This window comes from Carcharodon carcharias, chromosome 33 (genome assembly GCF_017639515.1).
Source record: "Carcharodon carcharias isolate sCarCar2 chromosome 33, sCarCar2.pri, whole genome shotgun sequence".
In the NCBI taxonomy this organism is placed as follows: Eukaryota; Metazoa; Chordata; class Chondrichthyes; order Lamniformes; family Lamnidae; genus Carcharodon; species Carcharodon carcharias.
This window is the reverse complement of record NC_054499.1, coordinates 21,378,408-21,405,807: the sequence shown is the minus strand read 5'-3', so window position 1 is coordinate 21,405,807 and position 27,400 is coordinate 21,378,408.

Genomic DNA, 27,400 nt, shown 5'->3' with positions numbered 1-27,400 from the left:
AATCACAATGGGTACTTTCACCATGTGAACACTCACCATGGGATTCTCACCATGGGAGCTCTCACTATGGGATCGCTCACCATGGGATCACTGACCATGGGAATACTCACCATGGGCACATTCTGCATGAGAACTGTCACCATTGGAATTCTCACCATAGGAACACTCACCATCTGAACACTCATCGTGGGAACACTCACCATGGGAACATTCACCATGGGAACATGCACCATGGGTACACTCACCATGGGAACACTCACAATGGGAACTCTCGCCATGGGAACTCTCACCTTGGGAACATTCACCATGGGAACATGCACCATGGGTACACTCACCATGGGAACACTCACCATGAGAACTCTCACCATGGGATCATTCAGCATGGGAACTCTCACCATTGGCACACTCACCATGGGAACTCTCACCAGGGGGAGCTCTCACCATGGGAACTCTCATTATGGGAACTTTCACCATGGGATCGCTCACCATGGGAACACCTACCATGGGAATAATCACCTTGGGCACAATCTGCTTGGGAACTGTCACCATTGGAATTTTCACCATAGGAACACTCACCATCTGAACACTCATCGTGGGAACACTCACCATGGGAACATTCACCATGGGAACATGCACCATGGGTACACTCACCATGGGAACACTCACCATTGGTACTTTCACCATGGGAACTCTCACCATGGGAACTCTCAGCATGGAAACTATCACAATGGGAACATTCAGCATGGGAGCACTCACCATGGGCACACTCATCGTGCAAACACTCACCATGGGAACTCTCACCTTGGGAACATTCACCATGGGAATTCTCACTATGGGAACTCAAACCATGGGAACCCTCAGCATGGGAACTCTCACTTTGGGAGCATTCGCCATGGGAACATTCACCATGGGAATACTCACCATGGGAACACTCACCATGGGAACTCTCGCAATGGGAGCACTCACCATGGGAACTCTCACCATGGGAACACTCACCGTGGGAACTCTCACCATGGGAATACTCACCATGGGAAAATTCTGCATGGAAACTCTCACCATGGGAACACTCACCTGGGGAACACTCACCATGGGAATACTCATTGGGGGGGGCGCTCTCACCATGGGAATGCTCACCATGGGAACACTCACCAAGGATACTTTCTCCATGGGAACTCTCAGCATTGGAACTCTCACAATGGGAACTATCAACATGGGAACATTCAGCATGGGAACACGCACCATGGGCACACTCATCGTGAGAACAGTCAACATGGGAACTCTCACCTTGGGAGCATTCACCATGGGAACTCTCACCATGGGAAATCACACCATGGGAACACTCAGCATGGGAACTCTCACCATGGGAACATTCAGCATGGGAACACTCACCATGGGCACACTCATCGTGCGAACACTCACCATGGGAACTCTCCCCTTGGGTACACTCAGCATGGGAACTTTCACTTGGGGAACATTCAGCATGGGAACATACACCATGCAATCTCTCACCATGGGAACATTCACCATGGGAACTCTCACCATGGTAACACTCACCATGGGAACACTCACCTTGGGAACACTCACCATGGGAACACTCACCGTGGGAACTCTCACCTTGGGAACACCCACCATGGAAAAACTCACCATGGGAACACTCACCTTGGCAAATCTCACCATGGGAGCACTCACCATGGGAACTCTCACCATGGCAACACCCACCGTAGGCACTCTCACCATGGGAATACTCACCATGGGAAATTACTGCATGGGAACTCTCACCATAGCAACACCCACCATGTGTACACTCACGATGGGAACACTCACCATGGGTACTTTCACCATGTGAACACTCACCATGGGATTCTCACCATGGGAGCTCTCACTATGGGATCGCTCACCATGAGATCACTCTCCATGGGAATACTCACCATGGGCACATTCTGCATGGGAACTGTCACCATTGGAATTCTCACCATAGGAACACTCACCATCTGAACACTCATCGTGGGAACACTCACCATGGGAACATTCACCATGGGAACATGCACCATGGGTACACTCACCATGGGAATACTCACAATGGGAACTCTCGCCATGGGAACTCTCACCTTGGGAACATTCACCATGGGAACATGCACCATGGGTACACTCACCATGGGAACACTCACCATGAGAACTCTCACCGTGGAATCATTCAGCATGGGAACTCTCACCATTGGCACACTCACCATGGGAACTCTCACCAGGCGGAGCTTTCACCATGGGAACTCTCATCATGGGAGCTTTCACCATGGGATCGCACACCATGGGAACACTCACCATGGGAATAATCACCTTGGGCACAATCTGCTTGGGAACTGTCACCATTGGAATTCTCACCATAGGAACACTCACCATCTGAACACTCATCGTGGGAACACTCACCATGGGAACATTCACCATGGGAACATGCACCATGGGTACACTCACCATGGGAACACTCACCATTGGTACTTTCACCATGGGAACTCTCACCATGGGAACTCTCAGCATGGAAACTATAACAATGGGAACATTCAGCTTGGGAACATTCACCATGGGAATTCTCACTATGGAGATCAAACCATGGGAACACTCAGCATGGGAACTCTCACTTTGGGAGCATTTGCCATGGGAACATTCACCATGGGAAAACTCACCATGGGAGCACTCACCATGGGAGCACTCACCATTGGAACACTCATCATGGGTACTTTCACCATGGGAACTCTCAGGATGGGAACTCTCATTATGGGAACTATCACCATGGGAACATTCAGCATGGGAACACTAACCATGGGAACACTCAAAATGGGAACTCTCAAAATGGGAACACTCACCATGGGAACACTCACCATGGGTACTCTCACCATGGGAGCACTCACCATGGGACCTCTCACCATGGGAACACTCACCATGTGTACACTCACGATGGGAACACTCACAATGGGTACTTTCACCATGTGAACACTCACCATGGGATTCTCACCATGGGAGCTCTCACCATGGGATCGCTCACCATGGGATCACTCACCATGGGAATACTCACCATTGGCACATTCTGCATGGGAACTGTCACCATTGGAATTCTCACCATAGGAACACTCACCATCTGGACACTCATCGTGGGAACACTCACCATGGGAACATTCACCATGGGAACATGCACCATGGGTACACTCACGATGGGAACACTCACAATGGGAACTCTCACCATGGGATCGCTCACCATGGGATCACTCACCATGGGAATACTCACCATGGGCACATTCTGCATGGGAACTGTCACCATTGGAATTCTCACCATAGGAACACTCACCATCTGAACACTCATCGTGGGAACACTCACCATGGGAACATTCACCATGGGAACATGCACCATGGGTACACTCACCATGGGAACACTCACCATTGGTACTTTCACCATGGGAACTCTCACCATGGGAACTCTCAGCATGGAAACTATAACAATGGGAACATTCAGCATGGGAACATTCACCATGGGCACACTCATCGTGCAAACACTCACCATGGGAACTCTCACCTTGGGAACATTCACCATGGGAATTCTCACTATGGGAACTCAAACCATGGGAACACTCAGCATGGGAACTCTCACTTTGGGAGCATTTGCCATGGGAACATTCACCATGGGAAAACTCACCATGGGAGCACTCACCATGGGAGCACTCACCATTGGAACACTCATCATGGGTACTTTCACCATGGGAACTCTCAGGATGGGAACTCTCATTATGGGAACTATCACCATGGGAACATTCAGCATGGGAACACTAACCATGGGAACACTCAAAATGGGAACTCTCAAAATGGGAACACTCACCATGGGAACACTCACCATGGGTACTCTCACCATGGGAGCACTCACCATGGGACCTCTCACCATGGGAACACTCACCATGTGTACACTCACGATGGGAACACTCACAATGGGTACTTTCACCATGTGAACACTCACCATGGGATTCTCTCCATGGGAGCTCTCACTATGGGATCACTCACCATGGGAACATGCACCATGGGTACACTCACCATGGGAACACTCACAATGGGAACTCTCGCCATGGGAACACTCAGCTTGGGAACTCTCAGCTTGGGAACATTCACCATGGGAACATGCACCATGGGTACACTCACCATGGGAACACTCACCATGAGAACCCTCACCATGGGATCATTCAGCATGGGAACTCTCACCATTGGCACACTCACCATGGGACCTCTCACCAGGGGGAGCACTCACCATGGGAACTCTCATCATGGGAGCTTTCACCATGGGATCGCTCACCATGGGAACACTCAACATGGGAATAATCACCTTGGGCACAAACTGCTTGGGAACTGTCACCATTGGAATTTTCACCATAGGAACACTCACCATCTGAACACTCATCGTGGGAACACTCACCATGGGAACATTCACCATTGGTACTTTCACCATGGGAACTCTCACCATGAGAACTCTCAGCATGGAAACTATCACAATGGGAACATTCAGCATGGGAACACTCACCATGGGCACACTCATCGTGCAAACACTCACCATCGGAACTCTCACCTTGGGAACATTCACCATGGGAATTCTCACTATGGGAACTCAAACCATGGGAACACTCAGCATGGGAACTCTCACTTTGGGAGCATTCGCCATGGGAACATTCACCATGGGAAAACTCACCATGGGAACACTCACCACGGGAACTCTCACCATGGGAACACTCACCGTGGGAACTCTCACCATGGGAATACTCACCATGGGAAAATTCTCCATGGGAACTCTCACCATAGGAACACTCACCATGGGAACACTGACCTGGGGAACACTCAACATGGGAACACTCACTGGGGGCGGGGGGGGAGGGGGTGCTCTCACCATGGGAATTCTCACCTTGGGAAAATTCTGCATGGGAACTCTCACCATGGGAACATTCACCATAGGAACATTCACCATGGATACACTAACCATGGGAACACTCTCAATGGGAACTCTCGCCATGGGAACTCTCAATTTGGGAACACTAACCATGGGACATCTCAACAGGGGGAGCTCTCACCATGGGAACTCTCATCATGGGAACACTGATCATGGGAACATTCAGCATGGGAACTCACATCATGGGCACACTCACCATGGGAACTCTCACCATGGGAACTCTCACCATGGGAACAAATCACCATGGGAACACTCACCATGGGAACTCTCACCATGGGAACATTCAGCATGGGAATACTCACCATGGGCACACACACCATGGGAACTCTCACCATGGGAACTCTCACCATGGGAACACTCACCATGGGAACTCTCACCATGGGAACACTCAGCATGGGAACTCTCACCATGGGAAAACTCACCGTGGGAACATTCAGCATGGGAATTCACACCATGGGCACAATCACCATGGGAACTCTCACCATGGGAACTCTCACCATGGGAACACTCACCATGGGATCTCTCACCATGAGAATACACTCCATGGGAAAATTCTGCATGGGAACTCTCAACATAGGAACACTCACCATGGGAACACTCACCAGGGGAACACTCAACGTAGGAACACTCACCGGAGGGGGAGCTCTCACCATGGGAACGCTCAACATGGGAACACTCACCAATGGTACTTTCTCCATGGGAACTCTCACCATGGGAACTCTCAGCTTGGAAACTATCACAATGGGAACATTCAGCAAGTGAACACTCACAATGGGCACACTCATCGTGCAAACACTCATCATGGGAACTCTCACCTTGGGAACATTCACCCTGGGAATTCTCACTATGGGAACTCAAACCATGGGAACACTCAGCATGGGAACTCTCACTTTGGGAGCATTCACCATGGGAACATTCACCATGGGAAAACTCACCATGGGAACGCTCACCATGGGAACTCTCACCATGGGAATACTCACCATGGGAACACTCACCATGGGAACACTCACCGTGGGAACTCTCACCATGGGAACACTCACCATTGGAACTCTCACCATGGGAACACTCACCGTGGGAACTCTCACCATGGGAATACTCACCATGGGAAAATTCTGCATGGGAACTCTCACCATAGGAACACTCACCATGGGAACACTCACCAGGGGAACACTCACCATGGGAACACTCACTGGGGGGGGGGGGGGGGGCTCTCAACATGGGAATGCTCTCCACGGGAACTATCACCATGGTACATTCAGCATGGGAACACGCACCATGAGCACACTCACCGTGTGAACTGTTACCATGGGAACTCTCACATTGAGAGCATTCACAATGGGAGCTCTCACCATGGGAACTCACACCATGGCAACACTCAGCATTGGAACACTCACCATGGGCACACTCATCGTGCGAACACTCACCATGGGAACTCTCCCCTTGGGAACACTCAGCATGGGAACTTTCACTTGGGGAACATTCATCATGGGAACATATACCATGCAATCTCTCACCATGGGAACATTCACCATGGGAACTCTCACCATGGGAACACTCACCATGGGAACACTCACCTTTGGAACACTCACCATGGGAACACACACCGCGGGAACTCTCACCTTGGGAAAACTCACCATGGAAAATCTCACCATTGGAACACTCACCTTGGCAACTCTCACCATGGGAATTCTCACCTTGGAAACTCTCACCATGGGAACACTCACCATGGGAACACTCACCATGGGAACACTCACCATGGGAACACCCACTGTAGGCACTCTCACCATGGGAATACTCACCATGGGAAAATACTGCATGGGAACTCTCACCATAGCAACGCTCACCATGGGAACTCTCACTTTGGGAGCATTCATCATGGGAACATTCAGCATGGGAACACTCACCATGGGAACACTCTCCGTAGGAACTCTCACCAGGGGAACACTCACCATTGGAACACTCATCATGGGTAATTTCACTATGGGAACTCTCAGGATGGGAACACTCACCATGGGAGCACTCACCATGGGAACACTCACCATGGGAACACTCACCATGTGTACAAACACGATGGGAACACTCACCATGGGTACTTTCACCATGTGAACACTCACCATGGAAGCTCTCACCATGGGAGCTCTCACCATGGGATCGCCCACCATGGGAATATTCACCATGGGCACATTCTGTATGGGGACTGTCACCATTGGAATTCTCACCATAGGAACACTCACCATCTGAACTCTCATCGTGGGAACACTCACCATGGGATCATTCACCATGGGAACATACTCCATGGGTACACTCACCATGGGAACACTCATCGTGGGAACACTCACCATGGGACCTCTTACCAGGGGGAGCTCTCACCATGAGAACACTCACCATGGGAAAACTCATCATGGAAACACTCACCATGGGAACTCTCACCATGGGATCATTCAGCATGGGACCTCTCACCAGGGGGAGCTCTCACCATGGGAACTCTCATCATGGGAGCTTTCAACATGGGATCGCTCACCATGGGAACAATCAGCATGGGAATACTCACCATGGGCACATTCTGCATGGGAACTGTCACCATTGGAATTCTCACCATAGGAACACTCACCATCTGAACACTCATCGTGGGAACACTCACCACAGGAACATTCACCATGGGAACATGCACCATGGGTACACTCACCATGGGAACACTCACCATTGGTACTTTCACCATGGGACCTCTCACCATGGGAACTCTCAGCATGGAAACTATCACAATGGGAACATTCAGCATGGGAACATTCACAATGGGCACACTCATCGTGCAAACACTCACCATGGGAACTGCCACCTTGGAAACATTCACCATGGGAATTCTCACTATGGGAACTCAAAACATGGGCACACTCAGCATGGGAACTCTCACTTTGGGAGCATTCACCATGGGAACATTCACCATGGGAAAACTCAGCATGGGAACACTCACCATGGTTATTCTCACCATGGGAACACTCACCATGGGAACTCTCACCATGGGAAAACTCACCGTGGGAACTCTCACCATGGGAATACTCACCATGGGAAAATTCTGCATGGGAACTCTCACCATAGGAACACTCACCATGGGAACACTCACCTGGGGAACACTCACCATGGGTACACTCACTAGGGGGAGGGGGGGCACTCACCATGGGAATGCTCACCATGGGAAAATTCTGCATGGGAACTCTCACCATGGGAACATTCACCATGGGGACATGCACCATGGGTACACTCATCATGGGAACGCTCACAATGGGAACTCTCGCCATGGGAACTCTCAATTTGGGAACACTCACCATGGGACCTCTCACCAGGGGGAACTCTCACCATGGGAACTCTCATCATGGGAACACTCATCATGGGAACACTCACCAAGGGAACTCTCACCATGAGAACATTCAGCATGGGATCTCTCACCATGTGCACACTCACCGTGGGAAATCTCACCATGGGAATACTCTCCATGGGAAAATTCTGCATGGGAACTCTCACCATAGGAACACTCACCATGGGAACACTCACCAGGGGAACACTCAACATGGGAACACTCACCGGAGGGGGGGCTCTCACCATGGGAACGCTCAACATGGGAACACTCACCAATGGTACTTTCACCATGGGAACTCTCACCATGGGAACTCTCAGCATGGAAACTATCACAATGGGAACATTCAGCATGTGAACACTCACAATGGGCACACTCATCGTGCAAACACTCATCATGGGAACTCTCACCTTGGGAACATTCACCATGGGAATTCTCACTATGGGAACTCAGACCATGGGAACACTCAGCATGGGACTCTCACTTTGGGCGCATTCACCATGGGAACATTCACCATGGGAACTCTCACCATGGGAACACTCACCATGGGAACTCTCACCATGGGAACACTCACCGTGGTAACTCTCACCATGGGAGTACTCAACATGGGAAAATTCTGCATGGGAACTCTGACCATAGGAACACACACCATGGGAACTCTCACCTGGGGAACACTCACCATGGGAACACTCACTGGGGGGGAAAGGCTCTCACCATGGGAATGCTCACCATGGGAACACTCACCAAGGATACTTTCTCCATGGGAACTCTCAGCATGGGAACTCTCACCATGGGAATTATCACAATGGGAACATTCAAGATGGGAACACGCACCATGGGCACACTCATCGTGCGAACACTCACAATGGGAACTCTCACCTTGGGAGTATTCACCATGGGAACTCTCACCATGGGAACTCACACCATGGGAACACTCAGCATGGGAACTATCACCATGGGAATGTTCCCATGGTGAATGTTCCCCAAGTGAAAGTTCCCATGCTGAGTGTTCCCATGGTGTGTGTTCCCATGGTGAGAGTTCCCATGGCGAATGTTCCCAAGGTGAGAGTTCAAATGGTGAGTGTTCGCATGATGAGTGTGCCCATGGTGAGTGTTCCCATGCTGAATGTTCGCATGGTGATAGTTCCCATGGTGAGTGTTCCCATGCTGAGAGTTCCCATGGAGAAAGTACCCATGGTGAGTGTTCCCATGGTGAGCGTTCCTTTGGTGAGAGCCCCCCACCCCCCTTGTGAGTGTTCCCATGGTGAGTGTTCCCCTGGTGAGTGTTCCCATGGTGAGTGTTCCTATGGTGAGAGTTTCCATGCAGAATTTTCCCATGGTGAGTATTCCCATGGTGAGAGTTCCCACGGTGAGTGTTCCCATGGTGAGAGTTCCCATGGTGAGTGTGCCCATGGTGAGAGTTCCCATGGTGAGTGTTCACATGGTGAGTTTTCCCATGGTGAATGTTCCCATGGTGAGAGTTTGCATGGTGAATGCTCCCATGGTGAATGTTCCCAAAGTGAACGTTCCCATGCTGAGTGTTCCCATGTGTGAGTTCCCATGGTGAATGTTCCCAAGGGGGGAGTTCCCAATGTGAGTGTTCGCAAGATGATTGTGCCCATGGTGAGTGTTCCCATGCTGAATGTTCCCATAGCGATAGTTCCCATGGTGACAGTTCCCATGCTGAGAGTTCCAATGGAGAAAGTACTCATGGAGGGTGTTCCCATGTTAGTGTTCCAATGGTGGGAGAACCCCCCCCCCACATAGTGAGTGTTCCCATGGTGAGTGTTCCCCTGGTGAGTGTTCCCATGGTGAGTGTTCCTATGGTGAGAGTTCCCATGCAGAATTTTCCCATGGTGAGTATTCCCATGGAGAGAGTTCCCACGGTGAGTATTCCCATGGTGAGAGTTCCCATGGTGAGGGTTCCCATGGTGAGTTTTCCCATGGTGAATGTTCCCATGGTGAATGCTCCCAAAGTGAGAGTCCCCATGCTGAGTGTTCCCATGGTTTGAGTTCCCATGGTGAGAATTCCCATGGTGAATGTTCCCAAGGTGAGAGTTCCCATGATGAGTGTTTGCACGGTGAGTGTGCCCATGGTGACTGTTCCCATGCTGAATGTTCCCATGGTTATAGTTTCCATGCTGAGAGTTCCATTGGTGAGAGTTCCATGGTGAAAGTACCCATTGGTGAGTGTTCCTATGGTGAGAGTTCCCATGCAGAATTTTCCCATGCTGAGTATTCCCATGGTGAGAGTTCCCACAGTGAGTGTTCCCATGGTGAGAGTTCCCATGCTCAGTGTTCCCATGGTGAGAGTTCCCATGGTGAGTGTTCCCGTGGTGAGAGTTCCCATGGTGAGAGTTCTCATGGTGAGTGTGCCCATGGTGAGAGGTCCCATGCTGAATGTTCCCATGGTGAGAGTTCCGATGGTGAGAGTTCCCATGGTGAATGCTCCCAAGGTGAGAGTTCCCATGGTGAGTGTTCGCACGATGAGTGTGCCCATGGTGAGTGTTCCCATGCTGAATGTTCCCATGGTGATAGTTCCCATGCTGAGAGATCCCATGCTGAGAGATCCCATTGAGAAAGTACCCATGGTGAGTGTTCCCATGGTGAGCATTCCCATGGTGAGAGCCCCCACCCCCTAGTGAGTGTTCCCATGTTGAGTGTTCCCCAGCTGAGTGTTCCCATGGTGAGTGTTTCTATGGTGAGACTTCCCATGCAGAATTTTCCCATGGTGAGTATTCCCATGGTGAGCGTTCCCATGGTGAGCATTCCCATGGTGAGAGACCCCGCCCGATGAGTGTTCCCATGGTGAGTGTTCGACTTGTGAAAGTTCCTACTGTGATTGTTCCCATGGTGAGTGTTCCCATGGTGAATGTTCCCATGATGAATGCTCCCAAAGGGAGTGTTCCCATGGTGAGTGTTCCTATGGTGAGAGTTCCCATGCAGTATTTTCCCATGGTGAGTATTCCCATGGTGAGAGTGCCTAAGGTGAGTGTGCCCATGGTGAGAGTTCCCATGGTGAGTGTTCCCATGGTGAGTGTTCCCATGGTGGATGTTCCCATGATGAATGCTCCCAAAGTGAGAGTCCCCATGGAGAGTGTCCCTATGGTGAGAGTTCCCATGCAGTATTTTCCCATGGTGAGTATTCCCATGGTGAGAGTGCCTACGTTGAGTGTTCCCATCGTGAGAGTTACCATGGTGAGTGTTCCCATGGTGAGATCTCCCATGGTGAATCTTGCCAAGCTGAGAGTTCCCATGGTGAGAGTTCCCATGGTCAGTGTGCCCATGGTGAGAGTTCCCAAGGTGAGTGTGCCCATGGTGAGTGTTCCCATGCTGAATGTTCCCATGGTGATAGTTCCCATGGTGAGAGTTCCCATGCTGAGAGTTCCCATGGAGAAAGTACCCATGGTGAGTGTTCCCATGGTGAGCGTTCCCATGGTGAGAGCTCCCCACCCCCCTAGTGAGTTTTCCCATGGTGACTGTTCCCACGATCAGTGTTCAATGGTGAGTGTTACTATGGTGAGAATTCCAATGGTGACAGTTCCCATGCAGAATGTGCCCATGGTGAGTATTCCCATGGTGAGTGTTCCCATGGTGAGTGATCCCATAGTGAGAGCTCCCATGGAGAGAATCCCATGGTGAGTGTTCACATGGTGAAAGTACCCATGGTGAGTGTTCCCATCGTGAGTGTACACATTGTGAGTGTTCCCATGGTGAGTGTTCCCATGGTGAGAGCTCCCATGGTGAATGTTCCCAAGGTGAGAGTTCCCATGGTGAGGGTTCCAATGGTCATTGTGCCCATGGTGAGAGTTCCCAAGGTGAGTGTGCCCATGGTGAGTGTTCCCATGCTGAATGTTCCCATGGTGATAGTTCCCATGCTGAGTGTTCCCATGGTGTGAGTTCCCATGGTGAGAGTTCCCATGGTGAATGTTCCCAAGGTGAGAGTTCCCATGGTGAGTGTTCGCACGATGAGTGTGCCCATGGTGAGTGTTCCCATGCTGAATGTTCGCATGGTGATAGTTCCCACGGTGAGAGTTCCCATGCTGAGTGTTCCCATTGAGAAAGTACCCATGGTGAGTGATCCCATGTTGAGCGTTCCCATAGTGAGAGCCCCCCACCCCCCTAGTGAGTGTTCCCATGGTGAGTGTTCCCCTGGTGAGTGTTCCCATGGTGAGTGTTCCTATGGTGAGAGTTCCCATGCAGAATTTTCCCATGGTGTGTATTCCCATGGTGAGAGTTCCCACGGTGAGTGTTCCCATGGTGAGAGTTCCCATGGTGAGTGTTCCCATGGTGAGATTTCCTACGTTGAGTGTTCCCATTGTCAGTGTTCCCATGGTGAATGTTCCCATGATGAATGCTCCCAAAGTGAGAGTTCCCATGGTGAGTTTTCCTATGGTGAGAGTTCCCATGCAGTATTTTCCCATGGTGAGTATTCCCTTGGTGAGAGTGCCTACGGTGGGTGTTCCCATGGTGAGAGTTCCCAAGCTGAGTGTTCCCATGGTGAGGGTTCCTATGGTGGATGTTCCCATGATGAATGCTCCCAAACTGAGAGTTCCTATGCTGAGTGTTCCCATGGCGATATTTCCCATGATGAGAGTTCCCATGGTGAATGTTCCCAAGGTGATAGTTCCCATGGTGAGAGTTGCCAAGGTGAGTGTTCCCAAGGTGAGTGTTCCCATGGTGAGTGTTCCCATGGTGAGAGTTCCCATGGTGAATGTTCCCATGGTGAGAGATTGCATGGTGAATTTTCCCATGGTGAATGTTCCCCTAGTGAAAGTTCCCATGCTGAGTGTTCCCAAGGTGAGAGTTCCCATGGTGAGAGTTCCCATGGTGTATGTTCCCAAGGGGAAAGTTCCCATGGTGAGTGTTCGCACGATGAGTGTGCCCATGGTGAGTGTTCCCATGCTGAATGTTCCCATGATGATAGTTCCCATGCTCAGTGTTCCCATGGTGTGAGTTCCCATGGTGAGAGTTCCCATGGTGAATGCTCCCAAGGTGAGTGTTCCCATGGTGAGTGTTCGCACGATGAGTGTGCCCATGGTGAGTGTTCCCATGCTGAATGTTCCCATGGTGATATTTCCCATGGAGAGAGTTCCCATGCTGAGAGTTCCCATTGAGGAGGTACCCATGGTGAGTGTTCCCATGGTGAGCATTCCCATGGTGAGAGCCCTCACCCCCTAGTGAGTATTCCCATGGTGAGTGATCTCCTGGTGAGTGTTCCCATGGTGAGTTTTCCTATGGTGAGATTTCCCATGCAGAATTTTCCCATGGTGAGTATTCCCATGGTGAGTGTTCCCATGGTGAGCATTCCCATGGTGAGTGCCCCCGCCCGATGAGTGTTCCCATGGTGAGTGTTCCCCTTGTGAGAGTTCCTACGGTGAGTGTTCCCATGGTCAGAGTTCCCATGGTGAATGTTCCCATGATGAATGCTCCCAAAGTGAGAGTTCCCATGGTGGGTGTTCCTATGGTGAGAGTTCCCATGCAGAATATTCCCATGGTGAATATTCCCATGGTGAGAGTGCCTACGTTGAGTGTTCCCATGGTGAGATTTCCCATGGTGAGTGTTCCCATGGTGAGAGCTCCCATGGTGAATGTTCCCAAGGTGAGAGTTCCCATGGTGAGAGTTCCCATGGTCAGTGTGCCCATGGTGAGAGTTCCCACGATGAGTGTTCCCATGGTGAGAGATCCCATGGAGAGTGTTGCCATGGTGAGAGTTCCCATGTTGAGTGTTCCCATGGTGAGTTTTCCCATGGTGAATGTTCCCATTGTGAATGCTCCTAAAGTGAGATTTCCCATGCTGAGTGTTCCCATGGTTTGAGTTCCAATACTGAGAATTCCCATGGTGAATTTTCCCAAGGTGAGAGTTCCCATGGTGAGAGTTTGCACGATGACTGTGCCCATGGTGTGTGTTCCCAAGGTGAGAGTTCCCATGGTGAGATTTCCCATGGTGAGTGTTCCCATGGTGAGATTTCCCATGCTGAATGTTCCCATGCTGAGAGTTCCCATGGTGAGAGTTCCCATGGTGAGTGTGCCCATGGTGAGATTTCCCATGCTGAATGTTCCCATGGTGAGAGTTCCCATGGTGAGTGTTCCCATGATGAGTGTACCCATGATGAGAGTTCCCATGGTGAGAGCTCCGCCTGGTGAGAGGTCCCATGGTGTGTGTTCCCAAGGTGAGAGTTCCCATGGCGAGAGTTCACATTGTTAGTGTTCCCATGGTGAGTGTACCCATGGTGCATGTTCCCATGGTGAATGTTCCCATGGTGAGTGTTCCCACGATGAATGTTCAGATGGTGAGTGTTCCTATGGTGAGACTTCCAATGGTGACAGTTCCCATGCAGAATGTGCCCATGGTGAGTATTCCCATGGTGAGTGTTCCCATGGTGAGCAATCCCATAGTGAGAGCTCCCATGGTGAGAATCCCATGGTGAGTGTTCACATTGTGAAAGTACCCATGGTGAGTGTTCCCATCGTGAGTGTACACATGGTGAGTGTTCCCATGGTGATAGTTCCCATGGTGAGAGTTCCAATGGTGAGATTTCCCATGGTGAAAGTACCCATGATTAGTGTTCCCAGGTCAGTGTTCCCCTGGTGAGAGTTCCTACGGTGTGTTTTCCCATGGTCAGTGTTCCCATGGTGAATGTTCGCATGATGAATGCTCCCAAAGTGAGAGTTCCCATTGTAAGCGTTGCTATGGTGAGAGTTCCCATTCAGTATTTTCCAATGGTGAGTAATCCCTTGGTGAGAGTGCCTACGGTGGGTGTTCCCATGGTGAGAGTCCCCATGGGTGAGTGTTCCCATGGTGAGTGTTCCCATGGTGATATTTCCCATGGTAAGTGTTCCCATGGTGAATGTTCCCAAGGTCAGAGTTCCCATGGTGAGAGTTGCCAAGGTCAGTGTTCCCAAGGTGAGAGTTCCCACGGTGAGAGTTCCCATGGTGAGTGTTCCCAAGGTGAGTGTTCCCATGGTGATTGTTCCCATGGTGAGAGTTCCCATGGTGAATGTTCCCATGGTGACAGATTGCATGGTGTATGTTCCCATGGTGAATGTTCCCCAAGTGAAAGTTCCCATGCTGAGTGTTCCCAAGGGGAGAGTTCCCATGGTGAGTGTTTGCACGATGAGTGTGCCCATGGTGAGTGTTCCCATGCTGAATTATGCAATCTCTCACCATGGGAACATTCACCATTGGAACTCTCACCATGGGAACATTCACCATGGGAACACTCACCTTGGGAACACTCACCATGGGAACTCTCACCGTGGGAACTCTCACCTTGGGAACACTCACCATGGGAACATTCACCATGGGATCACTCACCATGGGAACACTCACCATGGGAACTCTCACCTTGGGAACATTCACCATGGGAACTCTCAACATGGGAAATATCACCATGGGAACACAGCTTAGGAACTCTCACTATGGGAGCATTCATCATGGGAACATCCACCATGGGAACACTCACCATGGGAACACTCACCATGGGAACTCTCACCATGGGAACACCCACCGCAGGCACTCTCACAAAGGGAATACTCACCATGGGAAAATACTGCTTGGGAACTCTCACCATAGCAACGCTCACCATGGGAACTGTCACTTTGGGAGCATTTATCATGGGACCATGGGAACACTCACCGTAGGAACGCTCACCTGGGGAACACTGACCATGGGAACACTCATCATGGCTACTTTCACCATGGGAACTCTCACCATGTGAAAAATCACCATGGGAACTATCACCATGGGAACATTCAGCATGGGAACACTCACCATGGGAACACTCAAAATGGGAACTCTCAGAATGGGAACACTCACCATGGGAACAGTCACCGTGGGTACTCTCACCATGGGAGCACTCACCATGGGAACTCTCACCATGGGAACACTCACCATGTGTACACTCACGATGGGAACACTCATCATGGGTACTATCACCATGTGAACACTCACCATGGGATTCTCACCATGGGAGCTCTCACCATGGGATTGCTCACCATGGGAACACTCACCATGGGAATACTCACCATGGGCACATTCTGCATGGGAACTGTCACCATTGGAATTCTCACCATAGGAGCACTCACCATCTGAACACTCATCGAGGGAACACTCACCATGGGAATATTCACCATGGGAACATGCACCATGGGTATACTCACCATGGGAACACTCACATTGGGAACTCTCGCCATGGGAACTCTCACCTTGGGAACACTCACCATGGAACTCTCACCATGGGAACATTCAGCATGGGAACTCTCACCATGGGCACACTCACCATGGGAACTCTCACCATGGAACTCTCACCATGGGAACATTCAGCATGGGAACTCTCACCATGGGCACACTCACCATGGGAACTCTCACCAAGGGAACTCTCACCATGGGAACTATCACCATGGGAACATTCAGCATGGGAACACTCACCATGGGAACACTCAAAATGGGAACTCTCAGAATGGGAACACTCATCATGGGAACACTCACCATGGGTACTCTCACCATGGGAGTACTCACCATGGGAACTCCCACCATGGGAACACTCACCATGTGTACACTCACGATGGGAAAACTCACCATGGGTACTTTCACCATGTGAACACTCACCATGGGATTCTCACCATGAGAGCTCTCACCATGGGATCACTCACCATGGGAACACTCACCATGGGAATACTCACCATGGGCACATTCTGCATGGGAACTGTCACCATTGGAATTCTCACCATAGGAACACTCACCATCTGAACACTCATCGTGGGTACACTCACCATGGGAACACTCACAATGGGAACTCTCGCCATGGGAACTCTCACCTTGCGAACGCTCACCATGGGAACAATCACCATGGGAACACTCACCATGGGAACTCTCACCATGGGAACATTCAGCATGGGAATTCTCACCATGGGCACACTCACCATGGGAAATCTCACATTGGGAACATTCACCATGGGAATTCTTAGTATGGGAACTCAAACCATGGGAACACTCAGCATGGGAACTCTCACTTTGGGAGCAATCACAATGGGAACATTCACCATGGGAAAACTCATCATGGGAACACTCACCTTGGGAACTCTCACCATGGGAACACTCACCATGGGAACACTCACCATGGGAACACTCACCGTGGGAACTCTCACCATGGGAATACTCACCATGGGAAAATTCTGCATGGGAACTCTCACCATAGGAACACTCACCATGGGTACTTTCACCAGGGGAACACTGACCATGGGAACACTCACTAGGGGTGTGGGGGGCTCTCACCATGGGAACGCTCACCATGAAAACTCACCATGTGTACTTTCTCCATGGGAACTCTCAGCATGGGAAATCTCACCATGGGAACTATCACCATGCAAACATTCAGCATTGGAACTCTCACCATGGGAACTCTCACCTTGGGAACATTCACCATGGGAACTCTCACCATGGGCACTCACACCATGGGAACACTCAGCATGGGAACTATCACCATGGGAACATTCAGCATGGGAACACTCACCATGGGCACACTCACCATGGGAACTCTCACCATGGGAACTCCCACCATAGGCACTCTCACCAAGGGCATACTCACCATGGGAAATTATTGCATGGGAACTCTCACCATAGCAACGCTCACCATGGGAACTCTCACTTTGCGAGCATTCATCATGGGAACATTCACCATGGGAACACTGACCATGGGAACACTCACCGCAGGAACTCTCACCAGGGGAACACTGACCATGGGAACACTCATCCTGGGTACTTTCACCATGGGAACTATCACCATGGGAACATTCAGCATGGGAAAACTCACCATGGGAAAACTCAAAATGGGAACTCTCAGAATGGGAACACTCACCATGGGAACACTCACCATGGGTAATCTCACCATGGGAACTCTCACCATGGGAACTCTCACCATGGGAACACTCACCATGTGTACACTCACGATGGGAACACTCATCATGGGTACTTTCACCATGTGAACACTCACCATTGGATTCTCACCATGGGAGCTCTCACCATGGGATCACTCACCATGGGAACACTCACCATGGGAACACTCACCATGGGTACTCTCACCATGGGAGCTCTCACCATGGGAACTCTCACCATGGGAACACTCACCATGTGTACACTCACGATGGGAACACTCATCATGGGTACTTTCACCATGTGAACACTCACCATTGGATTCTCACCATGGGAGCTCTCACCATGGGATCACTCTCCATGGGAACACTCACCATGGGAATACTCACCATGGGCACATTCTGCATGGGAACTGTCACCATTGGAATTCTCACCATAGGAACACTCACCATCTGAACACTCATCGTGGGAACACTCACCATGGGAACATTCAACATGCGAACATGCACCATGGGCACACTCACCATGGGAACACTCACAAAGGGAACTCTCGCCATGGGAACTCTCACCTTGCGAACGCTCACCATGGGACCTCTCGCCAGGGGGAGCTCTCACCATGGGAACTCTCATCATGGGAATACTTATCATGGGAACACTCACCATGGGAACTCTCACCATGGGAACATTCTGCATGGATCTCTCACCATGGGCACACTCACCATGGGAACTCTCACCATGGGAACTCTCACCATGGGAACAATCACGATGGGAACACTCACCATGGGAACTCTCACCGTGGGAACATTCAGCATGGGAATTCTCACCATGGGCACACTCACCATGGGAAATATCACCATGGGAACTCTCACCATGGGAACACACACCATGGGCACACTCATCGTGCCAACACTCACCATGTGAACTCTCACCTTGGGAACATTCACCATGGGAATTCTTACTATGGGAACTCAAACCATGGGAAAGCTCAGCATGGGAACTCTCACTTTGGGAGCATTCACAATGGGAACATTCACCATGGGAAAACTCACAATGGGAACACTCACCATGGGAACTCGCACCATGGGAACACTCACCATGGGAACACTCACCATGGGAACACTCACCATGGGAACTCGCACCATGGGAACACTCACCATGGGAACACTCACCATGGGAACACTCACCATGGGAACTCGCACCATGGGAACACTCACCATGGGAACTCGCACCATGGGAACACTCACCATGGGAACTCTCACCATGGGAACATTCACCATGGGAAAACTCACCATGGGAACACTCACCATGGGAACTCTCACCATGGGAACACTCACCATGGGAACTCTCACCATGGGAACACTCACCGTGGGAACTCTCACCATGGGAATACTCACCATGGGAAAATTCTGCATGGGAACTCTCACCATAGGAACACTCACCATGGGAACACTCACCAGGGGAATACTCAACATGGGAACACTCACTAGGGGGGTGGGGGGCTCTCAACATGGGAACGCTCACCATGGGAAAACTCACCATGTGTACTTTCTCCATGGGAACTCTCAGCATGGGAACTCTCACCATGGGAACTATCACCATGCGAACATTCAGCATGGGAACACTCACCATGGGCACACTCACCACGGGAACTCTCACCATGGGAACTCCCAGCATAGGCACTCTCACCAAGGGCATACTCACCATGGGAAATTATTGCATGGGAACTCTCACCATAGCAACGCTCACCATGGGAACTCTCACTTTGCGAGCATTCATCATGGGAACATTCACCATGGGAACACTGACCATGGGAACACTCATCGCTGGAACTCTCACCATGGGAACACTCACCATGGGAACACTCACCATGGGTACTTTCACCATGGGAACTATCACCATGGGAACATTCAGCATGGGAACACTCACCATGGGAAAACTCAGCATGGGAACTCTCACAGTGGGAACGCTCACCATGGGAACACTCACCATGGGTAATCTCACCATGGGAGCACTCACCATGGGAACTCTCACCATGGGAACACTCACCATGTGTACACTCACGATGGGAACACTCACCATGGGTACTTTCACCATGTGAACACTCACCATGGGATTCTCACCATGGGAGCTCTCACCATGGGATCACTCACCATGGGAACACTCACCATGGGAATACTCACCATGGGCACATTCTGCATGGGAACTGTCACCATGGGAACATTCAACATGCGAACATGCACCATGGGTACACTCACCATGGGAACACTCACAAAGGGAACTCTCGCCATGGGAACTCTCACCTTGGGAACGCTCACCATGGGACCTCTCGCCAGGGGGACATTCAGCATGGATCTCTCACCATGGGCACACTCACCATGGGAACTCTCACCATGGGAACTCTCACCATGGGAACAATCACGATGGGAACACTCACCATGGGAACTCTCACCGTGGGAACATTCAGCATGGGAATTCTCACCATGGGCACACTCACCATGGGAAATATCACCATGGGAACTCTCACCATGGGAACACTCACCATGGGCACACTCATCGTGCCAACACTCACCATGTGAACTCTCACCTTGGGAACATTCACCATGGGAATTCTTACTATGGGAACTCAAACCATGGTAAAGCTCAGCATGGGAAATCTCACTTTGGGAGCATTCACAATGGGAACATTCACCATGGGAAAACTCACCATGGGAACACTCACCATGGGAACTCGCACCATGGGAACACTCACCATGGGAACTCTCACCATGGGAACACTCACCGTGGGAACTCTCACCATGGGAATACTCACCATGGGAAAATTCTGCATGGGAACTCTCACCATAGGAACACTCACCATGGGAACACTCACCAGGGGAATACTCAACATGGGAACACTCACTAGGGGGGTGGGGGGCTCTCACCATGGGAACGCTCACCATGGGAAAACTCACCATGTGTACTTTCTCCATGGGAACTCTCAGCATGGGAACTCTCACCATGGGAACTATCACCATGCGAACATTCAGCATGGGAACACTCACCATGGGCACACTCATCGTGCGAACACTCACCTTGGTAACTCTCACCTTGGGAACACTCAGCATGGGAACTATCACCATGGGAACATTCAGCATGGGAACACTCACCATGGGCACACTCACCACGGGAACTCTCACCATGGGTACTCCCACCATAGGCACTCTCACCAAGGGCATACTCACCATGGGAAATTATTGCATGGGAACTCTCACCATAGCAACGCTCACCATGGGAACTCTCACTTTGCGAGCATTCATCATGGGAACATTCACCATGGGATCACTGACCAAGGGAACACTCACCGCAGGAACTCTCACCAGGGGAACACTGACCATGGGAACACTCATCATGGGTACTTTCACCATGGGAACTATCACCATGGGAACATTCAGCATGGGAACACTCACCATGGGAAAACTCAAAATGGGAACTCTCAGAATGGGAACACTCACCATGGGAACACTCACCATGGGTAATCTCACCATGGGAGCACTCACCATGGGAACTCTCACCATGGGAACACTCACCATGTGTACACTCACGATGGGAACACTCATCATGGGTACTTTCACCATGTGAACACTCACCATTGGATTCTCACCATGGGAGCTCTCACCATGGGATCACTCACCATGGGAACACTCACCATGGGAATACTCACCATGGGCACATTCTGCATGGGAACTGTCACCATGGGAACATTCAACATGCGAACATGCACCATGGGTACACTCACCATGGGAACACTCACAAAGGGAACTCTCGCCATGGGAACTCTCACCTTGGGAACGCTCACCATGGGACCTCTCGCCAGGGGGACATTCAGCATGGATCTCTCACCATGGGCACACTCACCATGGGAACTCTCACCATGGGAACTCTCACCATGGGAACAATCACGATGGGAACACTCACCATGGGAACACTCAACAAGGGAACATTCAGCATGGCAAATCTCACCATGGGAACACTCACCATGGGAAATCTCACCATGGGAACTCTCACCATGGGAACACTCACCATGGGCACACTCATCGTGCCAATACTCACCATGTGAACTCTCAACTAGGGAACATTCACCATGGGAATTCTTACTATGGGAACTCAAACCATGGGAAAGCTCAGCATGGGAGCTCTCACTTTGGGAGCATTCACAATGGGAACATTCACCATGGGAAAACTCACCATGGGAACATTCACCATGGGAAATCACTTCATGGGAACACTCACCATGGGAACTCTCACCATGGGAACACTCACCTTGGGAACTCTCACCATGGGAATACTCAACATTGGAAAATTCTGCATGGAAACTCTCACCATAGGAACACTCACCATGGGAACACTCACCAGGGGAATACTCAACATGGGAACACTCACTAGGGGGGTGGGGGGCTCTCACCATTGGAACGCTCAACATGGGAACACTCACCATCGGTACTTTCTCCATGGGAACTCTCAGCATGGGAACTCTCACCATGGGAACTATCACCATGCGAACATTCAGCATGGGAACACTCACCATGGGCACACTCATCATGCGAACACTCACCTTGGTAACTCTCACCTTGGCAACATTCACCATGGGAACTCTCACCATGGGAACTCACACCATGGGAACACTCAGCATGGGAACTATCACCATGGCAACATTCAGCATGGGAGCACTCACCGTGGGCACACTCACCTTGGGAACTCTCACCAAGGGCACACTGACCATGGGAACTCTCACCATGGGAACACTCACCGTAGGCACTCTCACCATGGGAATACTCACCATTGGAAAATACTGCATGGGAACTCTCACCATGGGAACACTCACCGTAGGCACTCTCACCATGGGAATACTCACCACGGGAAAATACTGCATGGGAACTCTCACCATAGGAACACTCACCATGGGAACTCTCACAAGGGGAACACTAACCATGGGAACACTCTTCGGGCGGGGGCTCTCACCATGGGAAGGCTCACCATGGGAACACTCATCATGGGGACTTTCACCATGGGAACTCTCAGCTTGGGAACTCTCACCATGGGAACTATCACCATGGGAACATTCAGCATGGGAACACTCACCATGGGCACACTCATTGTGCAAACAATCACCATGGGAACTCTCACCTTGGGAACATTCACCATGGGAAATCTGACCATGGGAACTCTCACCATGGCAACACACAGCATGGGAACTCTCACTTTGGAAACATTCACCATGGGAACATTCACAATGGGAACACTCACCATTGGAACACTCACCATGGGAACACTCAGCATGGGAACTCTCACCTTGGGAAAACCCACTACTGGAACTCTCACCTTGGGAACATTCATCATGGGAACACTCTCCATGCAAACACTCACCATGGGAACATTCACCATGGCAACTCTCACCATGGGAACACTCACCATGGCAACACTCACCTTGGGAACACTCACCATGTGAACTCTCACCGTGGGAACTCTCACCTTGGGAACTCTCACTATGGGAACACTCACCATGAGAATACTCACCATGGGAACTCTCACCAGGGGAGCACTGACCATGGGAACTCTCAACTTGGGAACGTTCAGCATGGGAACGCTCAGCATGGGATCTCTCACCATGGGAACACTCACCAAGGGAACACTCAAAACGGGAACTCTCAAAATGCGAACACTCACCATGGGAGCTCTCACCATGGGAACTCTCACCATGGGAACATTCACCATGGGAGCTCTCACCATGGGAACTCTCACCATGGGAACATTCAGCATGGGAACTCTCACCATGGGAACACTCACCATGGGAACTCTCACCATGGGTACTTTCACCATTGGAACACTCACCATGGGAACACTCACCATGGGAACTCTCACCATGGGAACACACCATGGGAACACTCACCATGGGAACACTCACCATGTGTGCACTCACGATGGGAACTCTCACCATGGGTACTATCACCATGTGAACACTCACCATGGGATTCTCTCCATGGGAGCTCTCACCATGGGATCACTCACCATGGGATCACTCTCCATGGGAACAATCACCATGGGAATACTCACCATGGGCACATTCTGCATGGGAACTGTCAGCATTGGAATTCTCACCATAGGAACACTCACCATCTGAACACTCATCGTGGGAACACTCACCAAGGGAACATTCACCATGGGAACATGCACCATGGGTACACTCACCATGGGAACACTCAAATGAGAATTCTCACCATGGGAACTCTCACCTTGGGAACACTCACCATGGGACCTCTCACCAGGGGAGCTCTCACCTTGGGAACTCTCATCATGGGAACTCTCATCATGGGAACAATCACCATGGGAACTCTCACCATGGGAACATTCAGCATGGGAACTCTCACCATGGGCACACTCACCATGGGAACTCTCACCAAGGGAAATCTCACCATGGGCAGACTCACCATGGGAACTCTCACCATGGGAACTCTCACCACGGGAACACTCACCATGGGAACTCTCACCATGGGAACACTCATCTTGGGAACTCTCACCATGGGAACACTCACTGTGGGAACTCTCACCATGGGAATACTCACCATGGGAAAATTCTTCATGGGAACTCTCACCATAGGAACAATCACCATGGGTACTTTCACCATGGAACTCTCACCATGGGAACTCTCAGCATGGAAACTATAACGATGGGAACATTCAGCATTGGAACACTCACCATGTGCACACTCATCGGGCAAACACTCATCATGGGAGCATTCACCATGGGAACAGTCACCATGGGAAAACTCACCATGGGAACATTCACCATGGCAACTCTCACCATGGGAACACTCACCATGGCAACACTCACCTTGGGAACACACCATGTGAACTCTCACCGTGGGAACTCTCACCTTGGGAACTCTCACCATGGGAACACTCACCATGAGAACACTCACCATGGGAACTCTCACCAGGGGAGCACTGACCATGGGAACTCTCAACTTGGGAACGTTCAGCATGGGAACGCTCAGCATATGATCTCTCACCATGGGAACACTCACCAAGGGAACACTCAAAACGGGAACTCTCAAAATGCGAACACTCACCATGGGAGCTCTCACAATGGGATCGCTCACCATGGGAACACACACAATGGGAATACTCACCATGGGCACATTCTGCATGGGAACTGTCAGCATTGGAATTCTCACCATAGGAACACTCACCATCTGAACACTCATCGTGGGAACACTCACCAAGGGAACATTCACCATGGGAACATGCACCATGGGTACACTCACCATGGGAACATTCAAATGGGAATTCTCACCATGGGAACTCTCACCTTGGGAACACTCACCATGGGTCCTCTCACCAGGGTGAGATCTCACCATGGGAACTCTCATCATGGGAACACTCATCATGGGAACAATCACCATGGGAACTCTCACCATGGGAACATTCAGCATGGGAACTCTCACCATGGGAACACTCACCATGGGAACTCTCATCATGGGAACTCTCATCATGGGAACTCTCATCATGGGAACAATCACCATGGGAACTCTCACCATGGGAACATTCAGCATGGGAACTTTCACCATGGGAAGACTCACCATGGGAACTCTCACCATGGGAAATCTCACCATGGGAACACTCACCATGGGAACTCTCACCAAGGGAAATCTCACCATGGGAACACTCACCATGGGAACTCTCACCATGGGAACTCTCACCACGGGAACACTCACCATGGGAACTCTCACCATGGGAACACTCATCTTGGGAACTCTCACCATGGGAACACTCACTGTGGGAACTCTCACCATGGGAATACTCACCATGGGAAAATTCTTCATGGGAACTCTCACCATAGGAACAATCACCATGGGTACTTTCACCATGGAACTCTCACCATGGGAACTCTCAGCATGGAAACTATAACGATGGGAACATTCAGCATTGGAACACTCACCATGGGCACACTCATCGGGCAAGCACTCATCATGGGAGCATTCACCAAGGGAACAGTCACCATGGGAAAACTCACCATGGGAACACTCACCAAGGGAACTCTCACCATGGGAATACTCACCTTTGGAAAATTCTGCATGGGAACTCTCACCATAGGAACACTCACCATGGGAACTCTCACATGGGAACACTCAGCATGGGAACTATCAACATGGGAACACTCACCATGGGAATACTCACCATTGGAAAATTCTGCATGGGAACTCTCACCATAGGAAAACTCACCATGGGAACACGCACCAGGGGAACACTCAACATGGGAACACTCACTAGGGTGGTGGGGGGCTCTCACCATTGGAACGCTCACCATGGGAACACTCACCATCGGTACTTTCTCCATGGGAACTCTCAGCATGGGAACTCTCACCGTGGTAACTATCACCATGCGGACATTCAGCATGGGAACACTCACCATGGGCACACTAATCGTGCGAACACTCACCATGGGAACTCTCACCTTGGGAACATACACCATGGGAACTCTCACCATGGGAACTCACACCATGGGAGCACTCAGCATGGGAACTATCACCATGGGAACATTCAGCATGGGAGCACTCACCATGGGCACACTCACCTTGGGAATTCTCACCATGGGCACACTGACCATGGGAACTCTCACCATGGGAACACTCACCGTAGGCACTCTCACCATGGGAATACTCACCATGGGAAAATACTGCATGGGAACTCTCACCATTGGAACACTCACCGTAGGCAATCTCACCATGGGAATACTTACCATGGGAAAATACTGCATGGGAACTCTCACCATAGGAACACTCACCATGGGAACACTCACCATGGGAACACTCACCGTAGGCACTCTCACCATGGGAATACTCACCATGGGAAAATACTGCATTGGAACTCTCACCATAGGAACACTCACTGCAGGAACTCTCACAAGGGGAACACTCACCATGGGAACACTCAGCGGGAGGGGGCTCTCACCATGGGAATGCTCACCATGGGAACACTCATCATGGGGACTTTCACCATGGGAACTCTCACCTTGGGAACTCTCACCATGGGAACTATCACCATGGGAACATTCAGCATGGGAACACTAACCATGGGCACACTCATTGTGCAAACAATCACCATGGGAACATTCACCATGGTAAAATTCAGCATGGGAAATCACTTCATGGGAACACCCACCATG